Source organism: Mytilus californianus, unplaced genomic scaffold, assembly GCF_021869535.1.
Source record: "Mytilus californianus isolate M0D057914Y unplaced genomic scaffold, xbMytCali1.0.p SCAF_4, whole genome shotgun sequence".
NCBI classification, from domain to species: Eukaryota; Metazoa; Mollusca; class Bivalvia; order Mytilida; family Mytilidae; genus Mytilus; species Mytilus californianus.
In genome coordinates this window covers 87628717-87650402 of record NW_026262690.1, presented here as the reverse complement: position 1 = coordinate 87650402, position 21686 = coordinate 87628717, and the positions used below count along the sequence as shown (strand labels likewise).

At 31.3% G+C, this 21686-nt stretch overlaps 1 pseudogene; it reads left to right on the top strand.

Moving 5' to 3' along the window:
- Window positions 1-2894: 2894 nt before the first annotated feature.
- LOC127737127 (solute carrier organic anion transporter family member 4A1-like) lies at window positions 2895-14097 on the top strand (annotated as a pseudogene).
- The last annotated feature ends 7589 nt before the right edge of the window (window positions 14098-21686 follow it).

Here is a 21686-nt window from a genome sequence, read left to right as displayed (position 1 = left end):
AATTCCCTAAGAACAATTTCATCCCAAATGGTAAGTATGAAATGTAAATATTATGTAAACTAAGTATTTTATAATAATATAAATATCGGTTTTGGACAGGTTGACGAAATAGATGTAAGGTTAAAAAGTAAAATTATGTTTAATAACACACAAAGTTTATGTTTTTAGTTATTTATTTAAAAAAAAAAAAAAAAAAAAAAAATTCAATAACATCATTGTTATCAAAAATTAATTATTCTGGAATATAGTTATAACTTATACTGTATATATTTCATACGCAGGAACTTTCCTACCCTTGGAATTTGATTTTTTTCTTTTCTCTTTTCTGTGAAGCACTAATTTAATATTTGAGTCTTGACAATGTGACACTCCTATACCATTATAGCATCGCATTCCCTCCCTAAATTCTACATAAAGAAAAATAAACGTGTTATAGAAATTATTGAAATATCATCACGGAAAGTGCCCGAAATTTCGGCATCAATTTTAACATTTATTCATTTGTCAATAGATATTGAATTATTCTGTATAATCATCCTCGATATTTTTTTTCATTACATGACGGGTGTCGCATGTGGTGCGGTAACTGCATACCCTTCCGGAGCAAGTAAGATTTGTTCGTCTTTTTTTTTTTTGCATGGTGTTGCCAGGTCTCATTCGACTTATGAGTTTTGAATGAACTCTTGGCATATTCTGCTCCTTTTGTTTTTTGTTGTGTCTATCACACCGTTATGTTTAGATAATTGGGCAATGCCAAAATATAGGTACCGACAGATTGTAGGCCCGTAAATGTGCATAAGTGTAGAACAATAATATTTAGTTGGGGTTTGATTAATTGGTAATAAAATCAATATTTATACCGATAAAAATAATCATCAAAGACCTCATGGCTGTGGTGAATTGGAAACTTTTCAGTTAAATGGTCGACAAGTTTACCTTGATTGCATCTTAGTATACGGGCTTGGTAAACATCATCACGGTTTAAAAAGGATGGGCTATACTGTTTGTAATAAGTTTTCTACAGGATATAGCCAAACTTTCAAACTATATCCATGTATCTATGAAAGAATTTAGAAAATATTTCAAGTAATTTGTGGTGACGAAATCCTTGACTCAACAATTTACATGTAGAACATAGCCTTACTTGAATTGAAATCCAATCTGTCACTACAGACACGTGAAAGGGTAAGGATAAAACACAGAAATACATTTAAAGAAACGGAACATTAAATATAATAGGAGACGAAGACAGCTCTCTCACAAGTAAAATATACTATATGTAAAATATACGGGCAAATACCACATACACACGGTCACATTCTTTTACATCATCACGGCACGGGCAACGAACCCTGAAGTCAATACAAAAACAAGAAGACGTGGTGTGAATGCCAACGAAACAAATCTCCACCGGAGCCTAAGATATATTAATTTCATTGATAAAATTATGACCTTACATTTGCAAAAATAGCTCATGAAAACGTACATAATCTCCATTTCAAAATAAAATACAACTTTATCTTTAATGCCTCTTCCCCAATCCAATAAGGTTTTCCTTCGATGCAATAACATATCAGGTGACTTTTTGAACAAAAATAAAAATAAAGATAAAGAAAAAAGTTTATGAAGAATTTAAAAAATCGACAAATGCACAACTAATTTTTCTAGAATTTTATAAAAGAAATAAAAAAATACATAGATTATAATGAAAATAAATGACATTTTCAGTGATAAATTGAGACCATTCTGATAAATGTTTATCTCAAAGATTTAAAATAAGAACAGATAAAGAAGATAACACATTTATATGTGAACCTTTAGACAAATTTATATCTAAGTTGTGTGATATTTTTGTAATTGGAGAGAATAAAATTGAAAAAATGGATAAGACAAAGCAGGAAGAGGTAGGCTAAGAAATATGATAGTAGATAAAAAAAAATCCATCGTTGGAATTAGATATACCCGTATTTTTCTCGCATATTCCTTTCATATCTATCATAACCTCAAATTTTGTGGTGTGACGAAATTTGTTTTTAAAATATACATGATCACTGCCTCTGTCGAATAATAAAATGTCCATACGTGGGATTGAATTGTTTTTCATATTTAGTGTTACGATTTATTTGCACTTCAAACAAATGTGAATACCATATTTAACTTTACCAGCGTTTTTTTTTTATTCAGACTTGTATTCCAGGGTCAATCCAAACTTTTTTGATACAAATAACTTTATACGCAATGAAAGAGATGCCAGAAATAAGTTAACCCCATTATTTCGTATAACTTTGACAATAAGTCGTTCATTATAAAGTTAAGACAATAAGAATCGTTTATAACTCTGACGATTAAAACCTGTACGTGTAATATAAAATTATCAGACATCAGGTCTTTGATTATTGTTTTTAACGGGTAATACTACGGTTGTCACTTTCTTTATGCCCTTTTATAGGGTAATAACATGATTGCCAGTTTCTTAATGCCTCATTTATAGTGTGATAATAGGGTTGTCACTATCTTAATGCCATTTTTAAAGAGTGATGGTCTGGTTTTCACTTTTTAAAGGCCATATTGATAGGATGATATTTGGATTTTTACACTCGATTTTCTGTTTTTTGTTTTTAAATATCTCAATTGCTTTTTAGTCACATGACTATTTTCAACCAATGTAATAAGATGTATCCAAACTTCAGGATTTAGATCTTGGAATATGATGTGGGATATGAAGTTATACCTTTATATATATATAAATGGTTGAGGTCAAATATATGTAATAGTATTTATTGAACCTACTTGTATTGAACTTGTTCATAACATCAAAATTAACACACAGATAAAAAAAACTTGTTGTACATACTGACTAGCTGTTATAGGTACTTCTGCCTGTGTCATCGAGAATGGTCGACGATCAAAACGAAGACCGCCGCTATGGATGTGGTCCAATGAAATCTGGGTAATTAATTTTTTATATAGTGTTTATTAGATAAAGGCAACAGTAGTATACCGCTGTTCAATGGTCAATCCGTTTAAGCAAAAACAAGTACGGATAAAAAACTAAAATTGAGGGAAACACATTTAATATTAGAGGAAAACATCGGTACAACAGAAATACTAAACTACAAAAAGCAAACGCTTACATACATAGAAACGGACTGTCTTATAACAACTGTCAACTGATACAGGACATTTTACGAACAAATTGATGGGTTGAACCTGGTTTTATTGCTATATAACGACCACCATATGTTTTATTGCTAAAACTGATCAAATACTTTTTTCCAATAAGTGACTTAGAGCGTTAACCATTTTCAGCATTAAGTATAGACATTTTCTTTCATTAATGTCTGTTGTGGGCTAGACCATTGTATATTTTTTTTATTTTTGCATTGAATTTTTTCATGATGGTCATTAATCATATTTTTTTTGGGTTGTTAATTAATTCAAAATATTATATGTTATTAAAATAAGAAGATGTAGTATGATTGCCGTTAAGACAATTATCCACCAGGGACCAAACGACATAGACAGGTCACCATACGGCTTTCAATAAAAAGCAAAACCAATATCGTATAATAGGGTATAAAAGGCCCTTGAATGACAAAATATATTTCAAGCGAAAAACATAGGTCTTATTTGTCATAAAACAATAAAACGAAAAACAAATATGAAAGGCAGAAAACAGTGTTGACCACTTGATTACAGGTTTCTGACTTTGAAGCCAGACTTTATGTTCATTGTAATTAAATTATTCTGCCTAACGATCGATGTTTGGCATTTTATAGTATCTTGTATCTAATCTTTTTCGTACAAAATACTTAATTTATAATTTAACATTTTTTACTATACGTACATTAATTCATTACTTTATGTTTTTGTCGAACACACCATCTGCGTACCCTTCTAGAAAATACGAGATAACTCCCGTTTTTTGGAGCGGATTGTGTTGCTTTTTTTTTAAGTTTTTTATATAGCGTTTTGTAGATTGTTTTTGTCTATTTGATGTTTTTCGTTTAGGCCACGATGTTGTCTGTTTTTATTGTAATTATGTCATTAAAGTATCTTCTCCTTTTTTACAAGTCATACATGATTATGTTTTTTTTTTCTTATTCAGTTGTATACAGAGGCTGAATTCAATTCGATGGCACGTTTTCTGGCAATGCATTTTCAACTTTTTCGAGGGATTCATTGTAAATAGCGGGGTGAATGTAATTATACCAGCTCTAAAATGACGCTATGAACTGTCTTGTTCCAAATCCGCCATTATTACCAGTGCCAATGATTTTGGAGCTTTTGTACTATTAATCTTTATCGGCTACTTTGGGGAAAGACGTCATAAACCTAAGCTGATGGGGGCTGGAATCTTATTAATGGCGTTTGGTTGTCTTGTATTTTTCTCTTCCGCAGTTTATAGGAGTAAAGTATGTTTACACAATATCAGGTATGAATAATTCTCACCCTTCACTACATCTGATTTCTTGTTTGTTTATACACAGAGCTTATATTAAACAAACCTCTATAGTTGAGAGGTATCACTATTTGTAAATGCATCTTCCCGTATAGCCACGATAGGAACTTGAATGAATTTAGATAACAAGACAGGGATTTAATGGTTATAAAACGCTAAAACAAACTTTGTTTTCAAAATCTTCTAGTTTTAATAAAGATAAATGAAGCAGATATATTGGAAAGTTCTCTGAAAAGAGAAGTTAACACTCGATTAATTAAAACAGCTGTTATAGACAATGTTAATATATAAGTGATCAAAGTAAATTGAAGATATGTATCATCAATGATCATTTCTTCGATTTAACCACGATTAGGTAATAAATATTGAAACGAAGGAGCTACAGTATTTCATTTTCCATATTTCACTAGATTCCTCTAAAAATTGGAGCAACAACCTTTGCAGCACAAGAAATACAACGTCTTCGTGTTCCTCAGACGTTGATGACATCAAAGAATACTTCAAAGCATATTATGCCTTGTTTACTGTTGGACAAATGTTATTAGGAATAGGTGCTGTTCCAATGTTTAATATTGGGCTTAGTTATATAGACGAGAACTGTAAACAGAAATTAACATCATTTTATATAGGTAAGAAAAATATTATTGTTTGATGAATAAATATATTTACGATCTGAAAAAACGAATAATAATATTATGCATTTTCCTTCAATTTACTCTCGTTTAAAGACATAAAACAGATTGCTTACAAAAATTACTGTTAGAACTGAAATGCTTTCTTGTTTTAAGTTATGTAAAATTGGACTTTAGAAATGATGGTATGAGATAATTTGAAAGTGACTTTATCGGGAACAAAAAGAGCTTTCTCTAACACAACATTTTAATAAGGTAGCGAGATACAAGGTTAATAAAAAATGACAATATTCTGTACTTTTTTATTTTTAAGTTTAACTTTTTGCTCGGCTGCAGTTGGGTTGCCATAGGTTACAATGTAGGGGGTAATGTTCTGGACGTATTTGTTGACGTAGACAAACTTGACGTAGCAAAGTAAGTACATTTGTTATGCACACAAACGTCTTCAGTAGACGAAAGATAATTTTAGATATCAATTTATTTATACAATGGCCTATTTTTTCAGTAGCCATGTCGCTTTTCCGAATAGCACTATCAGTCGTTGGAGAAAAGAAATTATGATTTATAATAACTTTTTGTTATACCAAAGTAGACGTGCAATATCACTGAACTAGTACACATTTTTGTTTAGAGGCCAGCTGAAGTACGCCTCCGGGTGCGGGATGTTCTCTCTGTGTTGAAAACCCATTGGTAAGCTTCGGCTGTTTTCTACTCTTTTGGTCGGGTTGTTGTCTCTTTGACAGATTCCCTATTTCCATTCTCAATTTTATTGAAAATGTATGATTAACTTTGCACTTTTTCAGTTGACAAAAGATTAAGAACAATAAAAAACACAAAGAACTAATCTAAGAGTATTCACTGTTATTGACAGCTAGTTGATAGACATATTTCAACCGATGAAAAAACCATTTTCCCTTTATGTTTTTATGTTCTGCATCTGCAGTCTTTGTTTTATTAATGTTCTTCCTATGTATCTTCATATGTTTTGATGTTTGTTCCCAGTTAGTATATTCAAACTTTTAGCATTTATGTTTGTCAATAGTATCCTAGAAAAGAATTTATGTTTTTCTTAATGTATTTTCAAACTTTTTCGGTACATGTTCCTGTTTAGTACCTGCAAAGTTTGACTATTCATGTTCTTTCTATGTTCTTCAACTTATTTTGATACTCGTTCTTCCACGGTATATACAAAATGATTTGATTCGTGCCTTTACGGCATCTTTGAAATATTTTGATTCATTATGCCTTCTTGATATCATTGAAATATTTTGATTCACGTGCCTTCTTGATAACTTTGAAATATTTGATTCACGTGCCTTCTCGGTCTTTGTGACATATTTTGACCCATGTGCCTTTGCATGTGTTATAAGTTCTATAGTTCCTGTTTATCTTGAGTATCTTTAAAATTGATTTAACTAAGTTAATCTTAATTAAAGGAGATTTATATTAATGTTCTATTGTTTCAGCTTACCACTGACATCATCAGATCCGCAATGGGTAGGAGCATGGTGGATTGGAATCATAATAGCTGTTCCAGCATTTATTTTAGTTGCCTTTCAAATACTTGGGTACCCTCGACGTCTTCCAGGTAAATGCTGATTTTTTATAGCTGAAGTTGAGATATATTGAGAGTATCTTCAAAACTTTCTACACTACTTTAACACATATCTACATATATTTAAGATACCATTCGTTCAGTAACAAGTCGTTCATTATTCATATGATAAAAATAAAACTTTTTTGTCTTTTTAATTTCAAAGAATAATGGAATTTGTCTCAAACAAAGGTTACGATTCTCTCAGGAAACTTTTACTTTGCACAACTTTGTCTGTTATTTTTAGTAATTTGGTTTATACTCTTTATTACTAATTTTGGTTTTCCAAAACCTTTTTTTCACAAGCGTTAATATATTGAAGGTAATTCCACAAAAAACGTGTCGAATACACGGAAATCAAATGATAATATATGTTTTATTGTTATTTGTTCTTGCACAATTTAGACAAAACGTACCGAAGAATTAGCAAATATGATAGGAAATAACTACTATACAAATAAATGTAATCTGAATTCATAAGACAAGGTGAAAATTAACTGGCTTTTCTCAAAGAAAAAATAGGAAACAAAAAAAAGATCAAAGAAGTGGATGGAAACAATCAATCTGGAGCTTTCTAAAAAAGAGAGTACCGATCTACACTAGTAGATGCATTAGAAACAAAGAAGAAAAAAAAGTCTTTCTGAATATTGAATCATACGCTTCACACAAATGTTTTATATATTTGCATTAGCTAGAGCAACTACGAAGAATCCGATTGTGTTAATCGTCTTTGGTATATCAAAAATTAATGAATCATGATTCGTTTTCTTCAACGACTGATATCGCTATTTGGATATGCGATATGGCTACTGAAAAACAGCACATTGTGTAAACAAAAGGATATTCAAAATTGCCTTTTGTCAGATTTTGTTTTTAATATTGACAAGGCTATGAAGAGCTCCAAAAGCAAAGACAGTCTGAAGCGTAAAATAATGATGCAGAAGAAATCACTGCACAAGCATCATATGGTAAAAACTGGAAAGATTTTCCGCGATCATTCCTGTTTTTGGTAAGATTTTAATTCAGACATATTATTGGTTAATCTTCAGGATATCTATGAGGGGTACATAGTGGGGTAAATTGTTTGTGTTCCATATGCAGTCCCTTTTGTAGTGATAACCGCATGCAAACATAATCCACAATGGTGTGTATGGATTTGTCTTTTTTTAAATCTTAATGTGAGATAGATTTTTAATTTTCCCTGCTACATATTGATATAAAATGTGGTTTTTATAGATAATAATATCAAACATAATGTCAAACTTTTCACATAAATGTCTTTCAAGTGTTACAGTTATTATTTTGGATTGGAGATATTTTAGCTTGATAAGGCCTTGCAACCAAAATGTTGTATAAATCATTCATTCAAACAAACACACATATACATCAAAATTGTCTTTTATAATTGCACTATTTGACTATGTTATTCGAGTTGATCTGGTTATTGTTAGTCAAACCATAAACTTTAAACTCTTTTTTTTATGGTTTAACAACCAAACAAGCTTAATTTATTTAAATTGTAAAAATTCAAGTATATATTTTGTAATTCAACTGAGTTCCTCTTTTTATTGTTGTGTAATTTTTACATCAATACACATTCAAAAGATAACGAATCAGCAATCCATTTTACTATGCCCTAAAGATATTTTATTTTTCAAGGATATTGTAACCGTCTTTCAGATCAAGAACCCAACATAAGTTTTAATATGTTTGGGCAGTGTGTGTGAAACTTTGCTTATTGGTGGCACAGCAACATTCGGATCAAAAATAATACAAGAATTATTCAATATTGACCTAGCTACTGCAGGAACTATTATGGGTAATTCCAAAATGAGAATACCATGTACATGTATACTTTGAAATGATCGAATAAGCGCCTGTAAATAAACCTCAAGTAAAAAGATAATGATAGATATATCATGTTCTTTCGGAGGGCAATTACTTATTTATGTGAATATTGTTTAATTCTTTGTCTTACACAATGAAGTACTTATTCAACAGAAAAAGACCTTAAATTTCCATTTTTCATTACGATTGCTTAACATATACAGTTGAAAATAACATACTGCTAATTGGAAGATCTGAAAATCCCGTCTAACTAAAGGTTCAACTGATTATCGCAAAATAATTGAGAGATATAGATATATACTTAAATGCAACGAAGGTTTATTGTAATATTAGTATTATCAGACTGCTTGTGTTGCCTTACATAATGTTTTTATGTTGATGTTTAAAAAAACGGACACATGGTATGTACGTTAATGAAACAAAAACCGAACAGCATCTAAAAAAAAAAACAAAAAAAAAACGTGTCGAGATTAACATAACGTCTCAAACAAAAGTATTTTTTTATTATTTGATGACAGGTGCTATAACAATACCTGGATATGGTGGTGGAATGATAGTTGGTGGATATATGGTTAAGAAACTTAATCTGAGGCTTCGTGGAATAATATACTTTTGTTGCAATAGTATTGGCCTCGCAGATTTACTTGGACCATCATTCTTAACAAGTTGTCTTAGTCAACCACTTGCTGGAGTGTCAACAGACTACAAAGTGTGAGTTATTAATTTCCGACTTGTCATATAAATACTATTACTTTAGTAGTCAAGGATATTTTTCTACAGAAACAAATTTGTAAAGTAAACAAAACGTAGCAATCAGGACATAATGTCCCTGAAGTTAAGTTATAATGTTTATCTTTTAAACTAAGTTCGGAAAACTTACCAGAAAATATTATTTTCAGAGAAATTGGAACTACCTTGATTGCTGGCTGTAATAATGACTGTGGTTGCACAACAGCAGGGTTTGAACCAATTTGTGATCAAAACAAAACAGTTTACTTTTCACCGTGTCATGCAGGTTGTACAGAAGCTATCATTACAAATGGAACGAAGGTAGGATATTTTTCTTAAACAATAACTTTACGACCCAGAAATCACCCCTTGAGTTCTGTAAACAAAATAATTTTTGCAAGCAATTAAATCAGAAGAAGAATAACGCAATTATATACTTATCGTCACAATTATGTTAACTCGAACCACTTTCATATAAATGGAAAACAAAAATCAAAAGAGTTGGTCCTCCTTTTTATCATGAAAAAAAATGGCCAATGTAGATACAAGTATCTTGTCTTACGGAAGGATAAATCCTACATCGTAAAGAAATCAATCTGATTAAAAACAACTGAAATTATCAAGATGCTTGATTTCTTGATTGACAACATATGTGTTACGTTTAGAGGACGTGTTTTCAACAAACAATCGGCATTTTAATGTGAACAAACTGTGCCCCTCATCTTGCCGACTTGTTCCTTTATTCATATACAGGAACTTCTTAGGAAGAAAGAAAAGAAGTCAACGGTATACTATAACTTTCTGCTATATAAATGATGTTCTCTCACTAAATAATCCAAAATTTGGTGACTATGTTAAACGCATCTACCCATCGAATTTGAGATAAAGGATACAATAGATACAGTTAAGTCCGCCTCATATCTTGAAATTCATATAGATATTGTTAATGAGGGTCGGTTGAAAATAAAACTTTACGACAAAAAAGACAATTTCAGCTTTTCCAATGTGAACTGTCTATGTAGCAACATTCCAGCAGCGCCTGCATACGGAGTATATATCTCAAGTTGATACGATATTGTAGGTTTGTATTTCCTATCATGATTTCCTTGAGAGTTACTTCTCACAAAGAAGCTATTAAATCAAGAGTTCTACTTGGTGAAGTTGAAATCACCCCTTCGTTATTTTTACGAACGCCATCACGAGTTGGCTGACCGTTATGAAATATCCGTTTGAAAAATGATAACGTATATGTTCCTAATTTTGTAACTTCAATCCCGTTCCCTTTTTCCGTCTCTCACAATTCCATTTATTGACAAAAATGTGTGAACAAAACAAACAGATATAAAAGGAAAATTTTAAAAATAAGGATACAATAGTCAACATTGTGTTTTAATCTTAATCACGATTAAAGAAAACAAAATAGCAAATAGACAAAGCACTAACGAAAACAAGAATACATAAATGACCATAGCACAATTACACAATGGCGGGACGTATAACTACCGAACCACACCAAGAGGATATTACCAAAAATGAACTAAACAGTCAAGGTTAAATAATTTACAAAGACAAAGAAAAGAACATTATAACACATATATAGATGATAAACAACGTCAGTACCAAGAATCTACATTTCAAGACAATCATGTATATATGTGACTTTGATACGGAATATTTTTCAAGAAGGTTTTGGTATCTTTTGAACAAAGTTTTAGAAAAACGTGTTCTTCAGTATATACCTCAAAAGCTAACAAAACCTTTAAACAGACTTATTAAGAAGGGATATAGTTACGATACTGTTGTCAGGTCATTAAAGATTGCATATTTTGGTTTTAATATTGATTCACTTATAGGGTCTTTGCATCGGAATTAACACATTTATTCTAAAACCAGTTGTTGGCATGACACGGGTTTTGTTCTTCTCATATATTTTATGACGGTATAATACTAAACCCCTAACAGGAGGGATTTTGCCTGATATTCATATAATGAAGACATAATCTTTCAATCAGTTTAATTGAGGTCTGGAGCTGGCATGTCAGTAACTGCTAGTAGTCTGTTGTTATTTATGTATTATTGTCATTTGTTTATTTTCTTTTGTTTCCTATTCTCACATCGGACTCGGACTTCTATTATACTGAGTTTTACTGTGCGTTTGTTTTTTCAACATTTGCTAGAGGTATAGGGGGAGTGTTGAGATCTCAAAAACATGTTTAACCCCGCCGCATTGTTGCGCCTGTCCCAAGTCAGGAGCCTCCGGCCTTTGTTAGTCTTGTATCATTTTTAATTTTAGTTTCCTGTGAATAATTTGGAGTTTAGTATGACGTCCAATATCACTGAACTAGTATACTTATTTGTTTAGGGGCCAGCTGAAGGAAACATCCGGGTGCGGGAGTTTCTTGCTGCATTGAAGACCCATTGGTGGCCTCCAGCTGTTGTCTGCTCTATGGTCGGGTTGTTGTCTGTTTGACACATTACCCATTTCCATTCTCAATTTTATCTTTGATATAACCCTGATTCATCAATGTTTTGCTCAGACACTGAGTACGTTTTGGAAAGTCTGAGTAGTAGCTTGACGCTCATTAATACCGAATGAGTTTGGAAAATGTATATCCCATATGCTGGTGAAGTTGGTATATTACTGCTAATAAAAAGAGGTTGGCAATGACAGGCGCACAGTTCGTTTCCATAGGAAATTCAACAATTATACTGTCAATAAGAAACTCAAGCATACTGATCACTTGTTCCTCTTGTTACCTTGTTGTTTACTATAATTAAAATGTGCCGTTTGGTATCAAGTGTAAGTAAAAATTTAAAACGTATGCTACCATTCTTAGATTGAAAAGCATTTTGGATTACATCTTTAAGACGATTCTTCAATTTCTCATGGGGAATTATGGTATACAGGGTTGAAAATCAAGTTTTGATAGAGTTAAAATGATCTTAAGAGAGATTGAGATTTGTATTATCCAGAAGTTCTTTAGAGTTATTTTTTAGAATCAACAGATGATTAATACCGTTACGAGAATAAACCCGTACTCAGTATTTCCGAAGACCATCTTTCTATGCAGAGAGAATTTTTGAATTCCCTTGTAGAACATGCAGTTGAGACGGCAATGTACCGTTGTTTGTATGGATTTTTGTGAAACTTGTGTATTCAATATAAACAAGATTTAATAGATTAAAGTTTTTTATTTACTTTTTTATCTATATAATTAACCAGAACATTTTCTACTGAACTTATACTTCAAAGCTACTGTGTGCATATATGTGACAAACACTGAACAGTTCAGTTTGGTGGTAAACAATTTTCATTATCCTAGTTCACATTACAAGTAAACAAGACAAATAATAATTTACCAATAGCGATATGTATGCTGTCTATTGACCTAAACTTAAAAACATAACAAAACAAAAAACCACTTTAACATGTTATTCCATTGTTCAATTACTTCAATGTCAACATCATGAACGAAATTATACTCCTTCAAAGTAATATGTGTTGTATATATGGATCGTTTTTTTATTTTATTATGTTTAATTTTGATAATATGTTTATTCATTCTTCCGTTTGTTAGGTTTCTTCCGTATGCAATGTATCTACAACTACCATACTGTTAACAGTATTTCAGTAAGACTTTCTTATATTTGATGTGTGTTCCCTCAGTTTTAGTTAGTAATGAGTATTAACGTGTTCTTTTTTACTTTTTCAACATTAGAATGTTTTTAGTTTGGCTGCTATACTACAATTTTGTTTTTTTAAACGCAATTGAAGTGTACTTGTTCACATTATATCAGCAATATTCTGTTCAAAATATCATATTAAACTAATTTTTTCGGAATTCTTTCAAACTAGTATAGTTTGTCTTCATTGGTGTGAAGTGAGAGAGAAAAAAACATTTACATGTTGTTATCACACAAATATGTAATGGTTTTATCACACATATTGAATGTCATGTTTTTATCACACAAAAAAGTCATGTTTTTTTACTTTATCCATACAGATGCGTTCCTCATGATCAAATATCTTTTGCTATTGGTTTACAGCTGTTACTTGTTCGTTTGTTAGGTAATTATTATAATATCAATAGAAGAGGACAAATGTTGAGAACAATCATATTTCAATAAACTTAAAAAAGCAGTCCATTCTTACAATAGAATAGAAGCAAAAATGATTTCTAATTTCTATAAATAACATTGGGAGGTGACAAACTGGACAATGATTCTCTGTTATTTGTCATTTCAAAGAACCATCTATTTTTTGTTTTGTATTTACATAACAATTTACTTGAATATCACTTTGGATAGCTTTTGGTTCCTCATTTTATACACTCAAATCATGGTTATATTGCATATGCTTACTATGTGATGCATGTATAGCACCGACTTTCAAATTGTAGGAAATTCATGCAATACATGTCTTCATATACCTGAACTTGTTCCGACTGACATCGGTACAGTTTCCCCTTACAAAAGTATAATGATAGAAATACAATCGATTTTGACAAAGCATTTAACAATTTATTCATTGATGCATTCCAGGTACCACTCCTGGCCCGATATTTTTGGGCGTAATTATTGATAGTTCATGTGATGTATGGCAGGATACATGTGGAGAACAGAGATCTTGCTGGATTTATAATAAGACCGATTTAAGACTTCGTATCATGGTTTGGTGGATATGCTTAAAAGTGTTTGGATTTATATTCTTATTCTTAGCAGCTAAATTTTATAATCCTCGAAAAGAGATTACAGAAATAAAGGTCTCACAACCAGAGAGTGTCAAAGAACCAAAACTATATGACAAAGAAAAAGAATTTACAAAGCTTTAATTCTAAATCGAGGCATTTTAAAAGTATATCAACTGTCAATCATATATGATAAATTTTTCATATTGCGGACTGAATTGAGAAACCGATATATAAGGATAGTTAAGGAATTGTCTTTGAATAGTAATGCAATGTTGATATTTTCCAATTATTTTCGGTTATAACGTATTTTTGCAGTTATCAAATAGCTAATTTACGATATAACCGATAGGGAATTTTCTTATTATCAAATAGTACGTTTCCGCCTTTTTTTAAATCTTAACATTATGGTCCTTCTTTTATCTGATCTATTTTTTAACTGTCCCATAGATAAATTATAACACAAGGTTTCGACATTTTTTAATCCACAATTCATCTCAAACGAGAGACAGGATTTCAATGATATCTTCACTTAATTTTGTAGTATCTCATTGTATTGTGCAAATGTTATTTGATTTCTATATCCGAATGAATTTTTTGGTAACGAATATCAAAATACCAATACAAAGATAAATGATTATTAACAACTTCCGTTGTTTTGACAAACACAATAGGTATGTATTCTGACCTCTAATTCAGTATACATAGCAAAATGAACAAAGTTATTGAATTTATCCATCAAATTCGCCATTTAAAACAATAAGTTGTTAACAAATTGTACACAACGAATAAAAAAAAATATTTCTACACAAACTGCCAAAAGATTTGCTTCATATCAGTTTAATGATATTCTCATTAAAAGACGTTAAGTGAAGTGTGGTATAAAAGAACAACGTAGTTAAAATCTTATCAAACGCTTTAAACATATATGTATATATATTCATTATTCATTATATTGTCACGATTGAGGTCCATTAAAAGCCTTTGTGTACAAGATCTCAATCATTAAATGTAAATGTCAATAATTTGAATTATTACTCTTTATTACTTGATGGTTTGATATTAATTTTGGAGCCTAAATCGATGAATAAACAATTTACGTCTGGATAGAAGATGTGCTGTTTACTATCGCCAAAAGAGTGGCGAAAGATGCCAGAGGGACATTCAAACTCATTGATTGAAAACAAACTGACAACGCCATGACTATAAAAGAAAACAGACATACAGACAAATAATACTACACAAGACACAACAAAGAAAACTTAAGACTAAGCTCCGAAATTCAAAACGGAAAGGCCCTAATCAAAAGGCAAAATCAAAAGCTCAAACACATCAAACAAATGGACAACAACTGTCATATTCCTGACTTGGTACAGGCATTTTCTGATAAAGAAAATAGAGGATTAAACCTAGTTTTAAAGCAAGCTAAACCTCTCACTTGTATGACAGTCGCATCAAATTCCATTATATTTACAACGATGTGTGAACAAAACAAACACAAAAGGTAAAAATGTCACAGCAACACGAACCCCACCAACAACTGAGGGTGATCTCAGGTGCTCCGGAAGGGTAAGCAGATCCTGCTCCACATGTGGCACCTGTCGTGTTGCTCATGTTTTTACAAAGCCAATAAATATAAGTAGTCTAATTCGACAAGTCACATTCTTTAAAAGGGAACGGGATTGTGGTTACGACATAAGGAACATATCCGATATCATCTGTGAAACGGATATTCCATAACGGTCAACCAACTCATGATGGCGTCCGTGAAATTTACTAAGTGATGATTTCAACTTCACCATTTGGAACTAAAGTTATAGGTGTATACGTTTTGAATTTTGTACGTCCATCAATGGTCTGTTTGTCCAAATAAATAAAACACAACCAGCAATTCAATGCAAGGATTGGGAAACACATAAAAAGTCTTTTATACAAATTCCTCTCTTATTGAATGAATGTCTGTACATGAATGAAAAAAGAAAAGTAAAGAAATTGAAATTAATATCCAATATTTTTTTTTTATTCATAACATTGAATGACGTGAATTTTAGACTACAATAATAATCTTTAAATCTTCTAGTTTTAAATATATATGGACTTGAGCAATAAGAAAGTGTGTTTACTGTATTCATCTGGGAAAAAGCTAACAGTAAAAACTAAATAAACAAAAAGGGCATCGAGAGTATGATGAGTGTTAATATGTAAGAAATCTGCATTTGAATTCGCGTGTATATATTTTCGTTACCTACCGCGAAAGTCGTGAAAATAAGTACATATACAATATATAGAACAGTTTAGAAGGAATTTAGCCGAGGTTTCTTCGTTTTACATTAACAAAAAGTACTCCAAGGAAATTTAAGATAAAAATTAGATATTAAATACTACTCTCGGTACGAATCGGGCAGGATATATCTAACCTAGTCTACGGTCTATATAAGGACATAAGTAGTATACCGCTGTTCAATAGTCATTAATCGATTAAGAGAAAACAAATACGGGTCACAAGCCAAAACCGAGTAAAAAAAAATAATATAACTATAGTGCCTAACAAGATTTGGGTCAATATCTTTAATTGTTTTTACATAGGCGGTAATGGTAACGTTTTTTCCTGTAGCTCAGTCCATATCGTAAACTTGGATATGTATGATAGCTCGTTTCGAAGCTGTGACATTTTCACATATGTGGTTAAATTTTCGGGGTACGAAGTGAGATTACTTTTTCCGTAAATTAGCATACCCTGAACATCCTTTCGTGATGCGGCTCCTCGTGGTAAAAAATCCCTTTTTTGACACAATAAGTTCTTTGAAAATTTAATACTTTGAACACATTTAATAGCTCCATAGTTTTTACACATTTATTCTATGTTCCTCTACTTTCCTAATCACCACAAATGGTTAAGCTCAGTCATTTGTTAAAAATAGAAACATGTTCAATATCACTACACAGAGATTTTTTGTTTACACACAACTTTTGAGTTCCTCATTTCAAGGCGCATTAGGGATATTGACCCATTTAGTGAGGTTGAAAAAATTGACCTTAAAACGATCATATTGACTTTTGATGTCCAAAATAGGCAGATCGGACATATTTTGACTTTATTTACTGATTAATTTAGTTTAGTATATATATTTCAATGTGACTGAAAAATGTTCTTTTTTTTTGTTAAGATAAACAATAATTTTACCTGGCGTATGTCGGCATGTATCTTCTGAAAATGACTTGTTTAATGGAATACAACGTCTTATGTGTAAGCTTTCTCTAAATCTCCGCAATAGGCTATTAAAAAATAATTTATCTATTGTGTATTTGGAAAATTTTGTGAAAATTTAAGAAGTGGCAATTCTTACCATTGATACCTTTAGTTTCATTGATAAATATAATATGGACTCGTCCAGTGGCCAGTTTGACGGTCATTTAAGTTACTCTACACATTCATGCACGTTCTGATTTAATTAATATACATGTATGAAAAGCATGAACAGTTTGAAGGTAAACTAATACATAACAATGACCGGTCAACATCATAATAAGTAATAGGGGAAAACTGGGTTGAGAGAAAAAGACAGATATTTAAAGTTCAATTTTCGCCATTACTTATAACAATTTGTCTTCCAAAGATTTTGCTAATATTTCATAAACATGTCGTTCTGTATTGGCATATTTCTTTAATCTTTCATTTGCGTATTTAAGGCAATACATAGATTGGGCTTCAAAAGTCTACATAATTATTGACTTTATACAGAAAATTCGCCTTTTTAAACACTAAAAGTTTCACAAATAATACGTGTATACAAAGTAAAATCATTTCATAAAACGAGGTTGAATTATTCACTTGCTAGTGAATAATTCATTAGCAATGTTTATTTTCTTATTTTTTCAAAACTGAACCAAACTGGTTGCTAAAACCAAATTTTTACTTTACTTTTTCACTTTCATTAATGATTAAACAATAAAAATCTATTTTTTTTTCTATATCACGTAGCTAGTGTCCCATAAATACACCATGCAAAGTCACATGCCTAGTATTAATCAATGACTGTATATAAGAAAATGTGGTATGGGTGCCAATGAGACAACTGATAAAAAATCATGCATCAGAGACTAAAAATCAACTAAAACAAATTAAGTATTTTAACTTCATGGACAGTCAAAGAAGACATGACTTGTGCAATGCTAAAAGTAAAAGTATCGACAGGCAGTAGGACAGTTAGGAGTTAACCTCTATACAGAAAACGTATTTTCCATATAAAATGAAATCGGATACACTGTACCGAGGTAAATAATTGCCCTATTGGTCGAATTCTCAAAGAGTGTTATTTTCACCCAAAAATTTAAAAAATCGATGTAAGAACCTAAAACTATAAAACTTAAACATGGTCTGCTTTATATTTTGAATGCATTTTGATATATTTGAATACTTTATTATAATCTTCGAAATTAAGTGCCGACTTTTGTCATCATTTTCCGCAAAATAAATTTGATCCCTGTGCTAAATACCTCTAAATTTCCAATTTGGTCAGATTCTTATAATCATATGCATTTGCTTTGTAAATGAATGTTTTTCATTGGATAATTTAAAAGTTTTTGTTATTTATTATATTTTATGATGAATTTTAGTTCAAACTTATGTATCTTTTCTTTTGTTGACTAGTATAGAAAACTAAAGATTAAGCAACATCAACAAAATAATAGCGTGGAAATGTCATAGCCGGTCACATTTATGCAAAAAAGAAAATGTGGCATGATTGGCTAAGAAACAACTATCCACAATAGACCAAATGACACGGAAATTAACAGCGTTAGGTCACCTTATGGCCTTCAACAATGAAGAAAGTCCATATCGCATAGTCAGCTATAAAAGGCCCCGATTTCACAAATGTAAAACAACTCAAACGAGAAAACCAACGGCCTAATTAATGTACCAAAAAATGAACGAAAAACAAATATGTAACAATTACAATTTTATTAATATAGAATTGTGTTAGTAATTAGATAATTAATTGTTTTATCTAGCTATGACGGTATTTCTTCTTAATCAGACTGTAAAACAAATAAATCGTGTACGTATAGTTGCCTCAAACTAAAATATTATAGATGAACTGGGTGATTAATTATCTTTACTTTTATATACGAATAGAAAATTAAAAAAATTAGAATTCAGCTACAAACGATAAGACATTTAACAATATCCGATCAGATTTACAAATACAACATCATAACTAAATATATTAATGTTGGATAACAAGTACCCTGACAAGTCTTAAAGTAATGCGAAATCACACTCAGCAAAACAGACACATTCGGGAATAGGTCGTCACGTTCGGTAAGTAAAAGACCAGACGACGTAAATGGCAAACAACAATCTAAGACGTGGTAAAAATGTCCTTAGTTAGTTTAGACAGACACACATCGTATGGATCAACCAATTCGTGATGGTGTTCATAAAATTTACGGAGTGTCATTTTTAATCGTTCCTCCTTATAACTTTGTTGGATCAGTTTCTACGTAAAGAGCACACTTCTGTATATGAAGTCCGTATAGTGTGAACATGCACGAGCATAACGTATCAACTGAGATATGTAAACACCATACGAAGGGGCAGAGGGTATGTTACTGCTGAGAAATGGGAAATTGTTTTTGTTTTTTAGAAGGTTCTGAATGAATTCCGCTTCATACGAGTACAAAAACAAATCGGCCAGTAAGGGTGCACAATTAGTACCCTAGGCTCTTTAATTTCGTGGTTTTGCAGGAGTCTGCATACAATCCTATAGAAAATCTGTTATTCGTTTAACATTTAATTTTGTTGTTCACCTGTACCCACGAAATTCACGAAAATTGGTATCCAACGAATTATAATGAATCCACAGTAACAAAAACACGTGGATGTGACCGGTACTTTAACATCCCAACAACAAAAAGACACTAAGTACAGATCTGAGAGTACTAACAGTTACTGGCAGCTAGTTCAAAGCCAATAACAACTAATATAAAAAAATCTTTCATCTAAGACTTAAGTATCAATCATTACACATCCAACATCCAATGGATTTAGTGTAAAGACGTCATTAACAGTCAGAGAAAACTTCATAAACAGTCAGAGAAAACGTCATATACAGTCAGAGAAAACATGATATATGGTTTCGGTCAAATATGTGTAATAGTATTTATCAAACCTAGATAAGAAGGACTTGTTGTACATACTAGCTAGTTGTTACAGGTACTTCTGCCGGTGTCATCGCCGATCAAAATGAAGATATTATTTTTCATGGTGTATATGTCGTATATGTTGTACACTGGGATTTCAAAATTTATCATATGTGCTTTGTCCAATAGAGAGTTAAAATTGAATATAATAGAAGATATAGAAAACTGTCTCAATAATAAAAAACTGTAAACTATAAGTTCATATACCACAGGTTCGGGGGCTCATTCTACTGCATCTTCACAGTAAGAACAACAAAGCCTGCAACCAAATAAAAGTAAGAAGATGTGGTATAAATACTAATCAGACAACTCTCAACCAGATACCGACCGTGCAAGGGCTTTACAGCTAGTCAAGGTCGTTCAAAATTTCCATTTGTTGTTGTCAACCAGAGCCAATAGAATTTTAAAAGTATTGATAAAATTTTGACCGTACAACAATAGCTCAATCTACATTTTTTAAATGAAAAACAACTTTGTTTTTAATGCATCTTCACCTAACAATGCATGTAAATAAGACGAAAACATGTCTCATGGAACATAAAATAATATGAAAATAAAGAAAAAAGTTTTAAAAGAATTTTAAAAATCGACAAATGCACCACTTAGTCTAATTACTACCACATTTTATATTAATTAGTATTGTAATTTTCATTGTTATTAATAAATGTTATATGAGTATTTTAAACCAAATCTTGATTTCTTTCCTAATTCTATCCTATTTTGGGGAAATTTCAGAAATTCAAATGTGACGTCACATTTTTTTGCGTTGATCTCTTTGGCTAACTCGGCTGTGAATTTTTATGTGCTGGTTTATGTTGTTTTATGTATCCTTTTTTATTCTGTAGTTAGTCACCACTTCGGTGTTATCATGTATATCTATTATATAGTCATTTTTTTTTTATAAATTTACTGTTTACAAAAGTATGAATTATTCTAAATACTAAGGATATTCTTATCCCAGACATATAACCTTAGCCGTATTTGGCACAATTTGGAACTTTTGGTCCTCAATGCTCTTCAACTTTGTACTTGTTTTGGCTTTCGAACTTTTTTGATCTGAGCGTCACTGATTAGTCTTGTGTGGACGAAACGCGCGTCTTGCGTATTTAATTTTAAACCTGGTACATTATGTTTGCTGTTATTTGTATGTTTCTCTGTCCTATATGTTCTCCCATTTATTTGTATTGTAGTCCTGTCATGTAATGTTGTCATTTTAATGTTATATTTAACATTGCCATAAAAGCGAGAGGTTTGGCTAGCCACAAAACCAGGTTCAACCCACCATTTTTTTCTTAAAATGTCCTGTACCAAGTCAGGAAAATGACCATTGTTATATTATAGTTCGTTTCTGTGTGTGTTACATTTTAATGTTGTGTTTCTGTTGTGTCGTAGTTCTCCTCTTATATTTAATGTGTTTCCCTCAGTTTTAGTTTGTAACCCGGATTTGTTTTTTCTCAATCGATTTATGAATTTCGAACAGCGGTATACTACTGTTGCCTTTATGTTTTACCAGAATGTCATAAATAAAA